General features: G+C 44.1%; 1 protein-coding gene across 3 annotated transcripts in view; it reads right to left on the bottom strand.

The window, feature by feature from the left end:
* Positions 1-5,088, bottom strand: part of MTRES1 (mitochondrial transcription rescue factor 1) — a 14,248-nt gene extending 9,160 nt beyond the window's left edge. Inside the window, exons 1-2 of one of the 3 annotated variants that reach the window (XM_034670922.1) lie at positions 4,725-5,088; positions 4,116-4,189 (exon numbers count right to left, since the gene is read on the bottom strand). The gene's annotated coding sequence lies outside the window, so the exon portion shown is untranslated. The remainder of the gene's footprint in view (positions 1-4,115; positions 4,190-4,724) is intronic. The other 2 variants (XM_034670921.1, XM_002917333.4) reach the window with 2 other exon arrangements.
* Positions 5,089-11,149: the final 6,061 nt, after the last annotated feature.

The raw sequence follows: 11,149 nt of genomic DNA, 5'->3' as shown, positions 1-11,149 counted from the left end.
TAAAAAAAAAAAAAAAAAAAAAGACTGTCATTAATGATGATAATTTGCCTATCTTTAGGTGTTTTTCAAACTATAATGGGCATGAGCCATTATAAACTTTTTACTTTTTAAGAACTAAAACTGGGGGTGCCTGGGTGGCTCAGTCAGTGAAGTGTCTGCATTGTGCTTAGGTCATGATCTCGGGGTCCTGGAATTGCCCCTCTCCCACCCCCTGCCCAGCATCATGCTCCCTGCTCAGCGGGGAGCCTGCTTCTCCCTCTGCCACTCCCTCTGCTTGTGCTCTCTCTAGCTTTCTCTTGCTCTCTGTGTCAAACAAATAAATTTAAAAAATATTTTTAAAAAAGAACTAAAACTGAAGAGTATAGAAAATATTACAGTACATCACATATAGTAAGTAAATACTGCTTTATATAACTTTCACTGCAATACACATACACATATGCTGGGTCACCATGGAAGATACATTTACTGAAGGTAATAATAAAAAGAAGTTTGAAAACGCTGGCCTAAGTGACTTCAGCGAAGTTTGTTTTGCTATCAGGTATAATGCCAAAGGCTATATGTATGCCTGCGAGCTGAGAACCTGGCTGCACATGCCCCCCCCAATTAACAATATTTCTGGAGCGGAATGTGTGTGCGGAGATGAAAAGGGCAGCCTCTCAGAGATAACTTTGTACAGGGCCCTCATTTTACAGATGAGCACAAATGAGACCTGGAGCAATTTAACAATCTGCTAGGTCATATGGCTAGTAAACAATACAGCCAGGCTTCCAATGACAGGTCTTCTTAACGCTCATTGTTTACTATGGGTCAGGCCCTGCTCTACCTATTAATTCATCATCTCAGTGACAGGGTCACACAAATACTAAGTGGATTCAAACCCAGGCTCCCTGGCTAAGTCTTTAGGCTCTTTACCACCATGCTGAACTGTCCGTCAATCTTCTGACTCCAAGTCCACTGTTCTTCCTGCTACACCATAAAATTTATGTCTCATTTTCTCTTGAACAAAAACCAATGTTCACCAACTGCAACACGGGAGAATGCATAGTTTCAGGAGCAGAGGCGTGGGAGAACTGTTGCCCTGACTTAGAAGAAATCCTAAGAGGAGACATCGTGGAGGAGGAGAGTCCTGTCAGTCAGTCTCTGGATTACTACATTTCCTTCTCGAAGTCCTGCCATTATACCACACTGTTCTCTTTTGTGAGGAATGCCTGGATACGATGTTGCTCTTTGGATGTATCACGAATACATTACATTTACCTACACTAGGACACTTAGACTAGCACAAAGTAGCTATTAAAATCATACTCACATGGAAATACAATTAACATAACCAAAATGTCAGGCCAAGCACTACCTTTGTGTTTATTAGCTGCTCCGCTCTGTGATCTGCGTCACGCTCTAGGAGGCAAATGTTGGTACATGCTGAAGTTTAGGTAAAATTTATGAACATAAAATTGAGAAAACACATTAACCTAATTTTTGCTGGAGAGGATCACCATTTCTAGCAGTGGACACCCAGGGCCATGGGGTAAAGTCAGAACCCAAGTTCCACCACAGAGCCTTCAAACTGCTCAGAGGAGGAAATGTTGGAGGAGAGGGCTAACCAGGCCCCAACCCTCTTCGACTAGAACAGCAGTGCTGGCCAAATACTGGGGTTCCTTCTATTTCACTTTAAGAAAGGATTCTACTACTGGAAAGAAAAGTGTCTGTCCTTTTAGCATGGCTTCTCCATCTTCCAAGCTTCACCTAAGACCCACTCGCCCTCACCGCCCTCCCCTGCCCTTTCCCAAACTCATGCTGCACCAATGCTGTGTGTCTTTTGTACTATTCTTACCTCCCAAACTCTAAGGGTAGTGACAGGGCAGGAACCCTGCTTCCTTCCTCATTCCCAGTCAGCTTGACACATACAAAAACCATTGAATCCTTGCAGGTTCATTTTCCAGAAATAAAGGGAACATCCTACCCATTACCACGTCCATCCCTCATTCACCTCATTCACTCATTTGCCTGCACATGCCAAGTAGCGAGCTAGACTAGACCTGCGTATAAAGCATACAGTTCTGGTCCTCAAGGAACTGCTATTCAAGTGGAATGTGGGCAGGTAAACTGGCTGTCAGAGAACTTGAGTGAAAGCCCAGGTCCAAAGGAAGCTGGACCCCGAAGACTAAAGCTCGGAGCGGGGATGCCGGAGAAGAGTTCTAATGGCAAAGGTGGCCTGAAACAGAACTCTGGGGAAACAGCAAGTTACAACTATAACTTTTCCCTTTCTAATGGACCATTCTCATTAGCATGCTGTTATTTCTCGCACTGAATAACCAACCAACCTTCTCTTAATTCCACTAACCCCCAGCTACAACTTTTCTTGTTCCTTTTTACAACAAAACTTCTCAAAAAGGGTTGTCTCTCTCCTTAATGCCTCTCATTTTCTAAACCCAAAAGGTCATTTGTTAGTCCTCATCTTGTTTGACTTCTCAGCAGCATCTGAGACAACTGATCACTCCCCTCTTCTTCACTTGGCTCCCAGGACACCTTGCTCTTGGTTTTCCTCCCACCTTAGCTGCTGTTTCTTCCTTCTCCCAGGCATCTTAACGTTGGAGGGCCCCAGGGCTCAATATTTGGCCTGCTTCTCTTCTACAGCTCAGCTCTATCAGTCAGCTTTGACAAATGCATATCAATACACCAAACACTTCCGTGGCTTTAAATACTGCCTATATGCCAATTACTCCCCAAGCTATATCCCATTCCAGACCTTTCTCCCAAATTCTAGACATGTAGATCTGGGCAGGAGACTTAATGTAGCAGGCTTGAGACCAAAGGCCTGCTTGCAAAGGTGGGCCTTTGGCTGGCATCCTGAAACCTGGATTTCAGGATTCTCACCATTCTCAGAACTGACAGGAGTTGCTCACTGGGTCTAAACTGTTTGTACAATTTCTTATGCTGAGTACCTGCTTTCCTTCTAGGAGTCTTGAACTTCGGTACATGCTAGGCATGTCAGTGCCCATGTGACTAAAGCCAATCAACACCCTGGGCAGAGGCTCTAATGAGCGTTCCCTGATAGATGGTATTTCACATACAGTGTCATAATTTGTTGCTGGGGACTTCGGCATGTCCTATGTGAGTCCACTGGGGGAGGACTCTTGGAAGACCACCTAACTTCCTGTACACTTTGTCTTATAAGTTTTCTCTCTTTGGTGACTATGCTTTGTATCTCTCTGCTGTGATAAATCACAGCCATGAGCCACAGCCAAGTCCCGCTGAATCTTCCTAGTCAGTCAATGAACCTAGGGGAGGTCTTGGCGACCCCTGACATCTCCACCTGGGTGTGTAACAGGTACCTCAAGCTTTACTGGTCCCCAAACGAACTCCTGACATGTCCCCAACCCTAAATCTGTTCCACCTGTAGCCTTCTCCATCTCAGTGAATGATTAACTCCACCCCTGTAGGTGCTGAGAACAAAAGTTTCCAGTCATTCTTGACTCTCCCTCATACCCGTATCCAATGTCAGGAAATTACGTTCGTTGGCTGTATCTTCAAAACATGCCCAGTATCCCATCACTTCTAACCACTTCCGCTGCTACCACAGATTTACACCATCACGACAGATGATGATAGCAATACTACGAAGGCTCCATTAGAGTCTATTTTCCATAGAGCTGTGATTCTTTCAAAAAGTAATTTATACTATATCACTCCTACAAAAGCCCTGAGACAAGGTTACAGGCTCTATGTGATCTGGTCGCCCTGTCTCCCCATCTCTAGCCACTCTCAACCCCTGCTCTCAGGTCCAGCTACGCTGGCTTTCCTGATGCTTCTCACATACGACAGGGGCATTTCTGGATAAGGTCTTTGTCCCAGCTGCACCTAGAACTCTCTTACCCCAGAAAACTGCAAAGATAACTCATTTTCTTCAACTCTTAACTCAAATGTCACCTCACTGCTGTCCACTCATTCCAATTTTATTTAATAAGCATCTTCGTCTCCCAATCTCCCCTTACTCAACTTTTTTTTTCTCCGTAGCACTTCTCACCTATCAATTTACTAGGTTTTTCTTTTTTCTTTTTGGACTTTCTCTCCTAATAGAATATAAACTCCACAAAGGCAGAAATCTTCACCTGAATTTGTTTTCCTCTGCTGAATCCTAACTGCGCAGACAGTGCCTGGCACACGATGAGTGCTTAATTAGCCACTGTGGAATGAAAGTAGATCAAGAGAAATGGAGCATCAGAATGAATCCAGAAAAGATCCCACAAAGTTGGAGCTGGATTGAAGGGCAAAAGGCTAGATCTCTAAAGGCCTTGGCCTATCAAAGTTTGGACTTGACCCAGAAAGCACGTGAATCATAGATCTTAAGCAGGGAATGACCTGATAGAAGTGCATTTTAAGAGTTCTTTGCCAATGGTGTGGACATGAGTAGTGGAGAGGAAAACGGCAGAAGCCCGGAGGTTTGTGGGGAGACCTTCAGGACAGATAAGACGTGAACAAGCCGAAGCCTGTAAGCAAAGTAATGTCTGGAATAGAGGCAACGCTGCCCTTGACCTGCGGGACACTGGGAATCGCTCCACGTTCGTGAACCTGTTCACTACTCGGTTAGGGAGGACCTGGTTTAACTGCTTTGCAGTCTACTGCAACTAAAAATCATCCCTTCTGAAGACCTCTCAGGTTGACCGCGGGAATGGGGTCGGCTCCCCCCCGCATACTTGCCACCCCCGCGAACTGCGCACCTTCCCGGGTCTTCAAGGTCAGAGGAAACCGGACACCTGCGTCCTCGAGCTCCGGGTCTGCGTTTGGAGCCAGCAGTAGCGGCCGAGCCCAAGGGCGGACTGCCACGGCGCACCGGATCCCCACGGCCCCTGCAGCCCCCGGGTCCACAGGGCGTCCCGAGGCTGGTCGGGCCCGGGCAAGACGCGAGAGATTCACGCGGAGTCCTGGCAGGAGCGCAGGCAGGGCAGAAGCGCTCGTCTCGCCCTTACTTCACGAGTGCGCGCCGGGAAGCTGTTAACAGAGTCGCTCTGGCCGGGGGCACAACACGCCCGACAGGGGCGCAATTACTTTCTAGTCATGGCCGCTCCTCCTCCCTCGATCCCTCCCCGTTGCTCTGCGGAGCCGTACCTCCAGGCCCCGCCCCGCCCTGCCCCGCCGCTTCCGTCAGCGCCGCCGCGGCGAGAGCGGGCCGGGCGGGGCTCACGGGCGCGGCAGCGGCGGCGCAGCGACCCCTGCTGGAGATCGCGCTTCGGAGGACTGCGCGGAGGACAGGTCACTGCGGAGTTGAGCCCGGAAGCCGGCGCCGCGTGTTTCCACGTGGCTGAAAAGACCTTATCTTCATGCAGTGTTCTTGGATATTCTGGGGTCACAAACCCTTTTGAACATCTTTGAGAGTTATAACGTTGTCTCCAGAAAAATGTACATACCCGCCAGAACTTACTAATAAAATAAGGTAAGTTCACACCCTCTTTTCAAGAATAAAGTGATTAAAAGGTAACTGGGTCGTAACTGTCATGCAGTGGCTGATTAGATGGCCAAATAAAAAAATCTGAAAATACTACTTAGCCATGGACCTTGCGGAAACAGCCCTTTTGCGACGTAAAACGATGAACCAGAAACCAAAGAAAGAACTTCCAAGGGACAGCCTGTTTTATACATATCCACATTAATGCTTATGGGGATACATGCTGTTAAATTAAAAATAACGATTTCTCGCCTTTGTTATCAGAGCATCCTCCCTTCTCTTTTCGTCCTCACCAGCTGTAAGTTTCCTACACTTTATTTTCCACTGCTTCCTCATTGCTTCACACAGTGGCTATTTGGTTGCATTGGAACAGTAGGAAAGAGTGGTTACAAATTGTTTCAAATGTCGAAATGATACAACTTCATACAACTGTCAACTCAGTTTATACTGTTGACACTTTGGGTGATATACAGTTGCATTTACTAGTTTAAGTCATTTGTAGAAGATTACGGATAAATTGTTAAATCTGCCAGTAACGGGTTTATCAGTATTATTATAAACTGACAAAATTACTGTATGATTATGCATGATAACAGGAGGAGATAAAAGAATGCCCTGATAATGGGTTATGTAGACCCAACTTGGTCACTGGCCTTTAAAAAAAGAAACATTTCATTAGAGGAATCAAGTTAGTTTTTAACTTAAAATGCTAATTAATATTAGAAACTGCTGTGAGGTTAGCAAGTAGTATGTGTGTGAGTGGGGGGGGGCTGGGAGGTGCACATATCGGTGATTTGTAATTTTTTTCACAGGAAACCCCGTTCTTGGGCCCCTGACTGGCTCAGTTGGTAGGGCATGTGACTCTTGATCTCAGAGTCATGAGTTCAAGTCCCACGTTGGGTATGGAGCCTACTTAAGAAAAGAAAAGAAAAGAAAAGAAAAGAAAAGAAAAGAAAAGAAAAGAAAAAAGAAACATCCCATTCTTCTCTCCCCTGAGCAGGAGCTCCTGCTGTAGTGCATTTTGGGGGTTGTAGTTTTCACAAATTCAGACCACCTAGTGGACCAAATTCTCATTTCAGTCAACAGGGTTAGGCTTCTTCAGATCACAAGATGAGAATTTTAATTTCGCTGGAATACTTAATATTGCATAAAGAGGTGAGTAAATCAGATGTGCCTTTGGTTGGGGCCTGTAGATAAATTTAAAGTTATTTTTTTTAATGCAGGACAAGCAGCTTCACTGTCAGTTCTCTAAAGGTTGTTATAGGCTGGATTTTATTTTCCTGTATTTCCTTTTACAACTTACTTCTTATTTATTTCTTTGTTTAAGTGGAGAAAAATTACCAGGAGAAGAAAGTTCCTTTCCACTGCCTTGCCTTGCTTATCCCAAACCTCAAGGTTAGCTAATCACCAAAAAGAACAATTTTGAGAACCATGCATTACAAAGCCCTGCCCCTCCACTCTGCACCCCATCTCCTCTCACCTCAAGGAGCTGCTTCTTTTGGTTCTGCTCTTTCCTGAATCATCAATCTTTCTCACTCTTCCAGGTCATTCCTGCCCACATAACAAACAATACAAACAAGTAACAAGTTCTAGTTATCATACATAAATAAGATATATGAGAGATTATTCAATATTTTAAATTGAATAGATATAATGTGATACTTTTTTCACTTTATTTTTGAGATTCGTTCCACGTTTATACATACATTTGGGCTTTCTCATGCCATTCATATATATAAATTATTCCCAGTTTATTTGTTTCCTTCCTAAAGAACAATTGGATTCTGTCAAACATTGCAGTGACAGGCACTTATGTGGGTATCACTGTGTGAAAGTGTCTCTAGGGTGTTTACTTAGAATAGGAATCTGTGGGACCTAGCGTAAGTATGTTTTTCTTCAATCTTACTAAAAATGGCCTGATTTACATTTATATTACTGATTCACATTTGTGCAAGCTCAGGAAAGCCATATTTTGCCCTAGTCTCAATAATTCATGTCGCCGGATTTTTAAATGTTGTCAGTCGTATGGATGGAAAATGGCACCTTGTTTTTAACTTGTAAAACTTTACGTGTTTGGTAGTGAGATTGTGTATCTTTTTGTATAGTCATTGGTCATTCAGATTTTCTCTTCTTTAATTTGCCAGTTTATACCCTTGCCCACTTTTCTGTGTAGTTGCCTTTTCCGTTCACCTGCCTTGCTGGTGAAGGTAAAGCCAAGTACCCCCGGAACTCTAGGATCTCACTGCTTGCAGCAAGCACCTGGCCTGCAGCAGAAATGGCTCCCGGGCAGTCAGCCAGGTAGTGATCCTGGTAACCGTGCTCCTGGTTTGGGTTACGATGCTCGCTTGCTTTCTTTTCTTTCAAGGAGTGGACTATATTTTTTAAAATTTTTTATTTATTTATTTGAGAGAGAGCGAGAGAGAGAGAGTGGGGGGAGGGGCAGAGGCAGAGGGAGAAGCAGACTCCCCGCTGAGCATGGAGCCTGACTCAGGGCTTGATCCCAGAACCCTGGGATCATGACCTGAGCCGAAGGTAGATAGTTAACTTACTGAGCCACCCAGGTGCCCCAATCCCCTGCTTTCTTAAAAAAAAAAAAATAGTTTTAGGGATGCCTGGGGGGCTCAGTCAGTTAAGCGTCCAACTCTTGATTTCAGCTCAGGTCATGAGATTGAGCCTGGCATCCTTTCGGGCTCCACACTCAGCTGGGAGCCTGCTGAGATTCCCTCCCTCTGCACTGCCCCTACCCGCCCCTGTTAAGTGCGCATTCCCCCCCGTCTCTCTCTCTCAAATAAATAAAGAAATTAAAAAAAAAAAACTAGTTTTAAAAAATCACATGCACATGTTTCCCTAAATGATATATTGATGAGGGGCGCCTGGGTGGCGCAGTCGTTAAGTGTCTCCCTTGGGCTCAGGGCGTGATCCTGGATCCCTGGGATCGAGCCCTGCCTCAGGCTCCTCCACTGGGAGCCTGGTTCTTCCTCTCCCACACCCCCTGCTTGTGCTCCCTCTCTCACTGGCTGTCTCTCTGTCAAATAAATAAATAAAGTCTTAAAAAAAAATGATATATTGATGAGTCTTGTTCTTGAAATGTGTATAAATGAGATCATATTAGAGGTGATACGATATGCTATCTGTTGAGGACCTGTGCTTTCACTCAGTACTAGGGTTCTAAGATTGATTCCCCTATCTGTTGCCTCTGAGTTACAGTTCATCCATTTCTTTTACTGCTTATAATAGTCCACATAGTGTAAGTATACCATAATTTATTATTTTTGTTTTTGTTTCCTTCAGAAAAAAGAAAAACAATTTTATTTTTTTTTATTTATTTTTTTTAAAGAGAATTTTTTTTTTTTTTTAAAGATTTTATTTATTTATTTGACAGAGATAGAGACAGCCAGTGAGAGAGGGAACACAAGCAGGGGGAGTGGGAGAGGAAGAAGCAGGCTCATAGCAGAGGAGCCTGATGTGGGGCTCGATCCCACAACGCCGGGATCACGCCCTGAGCCGAAGGCAGACGCTTAACCGCTGTGCCACCCAGGCGCCCCAACAATTTTATTTTTTAAAATGATTTTATTTTTTCATTTTTTTTGCCAATATATGTTTTTTTCCTGTCTTCTGTAGAATTTTATTTTCTCCCCTCAATCATAATAATATGATATCCAAATTGTGCTTTAACTAGAGGATCTGTAAGCACAGGCTTATCCACCCCACTCACAAGCAAGGCAAGGGCAGCTTCTTGAAATGGTCCCCCTATGGTGGCGCCTCTGGTCATCCAACCTGTCGCCCCTTTGCCTGGCTTTATCTTCACGATGCCGTGCGGCTGCTTCGTTGATGCTCTTTCACTTTTTAACTTCATTGACAGACTAACTTTTCCTTGGCTCCTATGCTTTTCCCTTGTTTTTCACACAGAAAGTATCTGACCTTTACTACATTGCCCCCACCTTTGGGACCCTGAGCCACCTTGTCAGAAGAACTACCACTCCCAGAGGCTGCTCCCGCTTTCCCCAAACTTGTCCTTTGGGCGGCATCTTCAAAACTTGCAGTTGAACTGCCAGTATTTTTTTTAATTGAAGTACAGTTGACACCCATGCTACCCTAATTTCAGGTGTATAATAGAGGGATTCAGCTTCTCTATACGTTATGCTGTGCTCCCCACAAGTGTGGCTACCATCTGTCACCATGCAACGCTATTACAGTACCATTGACTGTATTCCCTATGCTGTGCTTTTTATTTCCATGACTTATTCATTCCATAACCGGAAGCCTGTGTCTTCTAATCCCCCTCATCCATTTTGCCCATCCTGTCACCCCTTCTACCCTCCGGCAACAATCAGTTTGTTCTCTGTATGTATAGGTCTGATTCTGCCTTTTGTTTATTTTTTCATTTGTTTCGTAATTTTTTACTTAGTTTTCTAAAGATGTATTTATTTATCTATTTATTTATTTGAGAGAGAGAATAAGAGAGAGCACAAGCGGGGGGAGGAGGGGCAGAGGGAGAGGGAGAAGCAGACTTCCTGCTGAGCAGGGAACCTGACTTGGGGCTCCATCCTAGCACGCTGGGATCATGACCTGAGCCAAAGGCAGCCGCTTAACTGACTGAGCCACCCAGGCGCCCTCATTTGTTTTTTTAGTTTCCATGTATGAGTGAAATCATATGGTGTTTTTTCCCTTTCTAACTTATTTCACTTAGTATGATACTCTCTAAGTCTATCCATAGTGTTGCAAATGGCATGATCTCTTCTTTTTTCTCACTGTGTAACATTCCACTGTGTATATGGGTGCACACATATACACACACACACATACACACTACGTCTTTCTTATCCATTTATCTATTGATGGACACTTGGATTGCTTCCAGATCTTGACTATTATAAATAATGCCACAATAAACAGGTGTGCATATATCTTTTTGTATTAGTGTTTTCATTTCCTTTGAGTAAATACCCAGTAGTGGAATTATTGGGTCATATGGTATTACTTTTTTAAATTTTCTGAGAAACTTCTTACTGTTTCCCATAGTGGCTGCACCAATTTACATTCTTGCCAGCAGTGCACAGGGTTCTTTTTTCTTTACATCCTCACCATTTCTTGTCTTTTTTTTTTTTTTTTAAGATTTTCTTATTTATTTGAGAGAGAAAGCATGGCGGGGGGAGGGGCAGAGGGAGAAGCGGGCTCCCTGCTGTGCCGGGAGCCTGATACGGGGCTTGATCTCAGGACCCTGAGATCATGACCTAAGCTGCAGGCAGACGCTTAACAGACTGAGCCACCTAGGAACCCCTATTTCTCGTCTTTTTGATTTTAGTCATTCTAATGGGTGTAAGGTGATATCTCATTGTGGTTTTCATTTGCATTTTCATACTGATTAGTGATACTGAGCATCTTTTCATGTGTCTAATAGACTTTCTAATCTTTTTACTTCTTAAATCTTCTTATCTCACTCTTGGTTTAGTGCTCTGGTACAATGTTGAACAAAAGCAGTGGTAGTGTCATTTTTTTCTGATTCTAAAAGGAATGCTTTTTTCCCTATTAAAAATGATATTTGCATGGGGCACCTAGGTGGTTCAGTCAGTTAAGCATTGACTATTGATTTCAACTCAGGTCACGATCTCAGGGTGGTGAGATCAAGCCATGTGTTGGGCTCAGCACTGGGTATGGAGCCTGCTTGAGATTCTTTCTCTTCTCCTTCTGTCCCTCCCC

The sequence above is a fragment of the Ailuropoda melanoleuca genome, chromosome 10, assembly GCF_002007445.2.
Source record: "Ailuropoda melanoleuca isolate Jingjing chromosome 10, ASM200744v2, whole genome shotgun sequence".
Taxonomy (NCBI): domain Eukaryota; kingdom Metazoa; phylum Chordata; class Mammalia; order Carnivora; family Ursidae; genus Ailuropoda; species Ailuropoda melanoleuca.
This window is presented reverse-complemented; position numbering and strand designations above follow the sequence as displayed.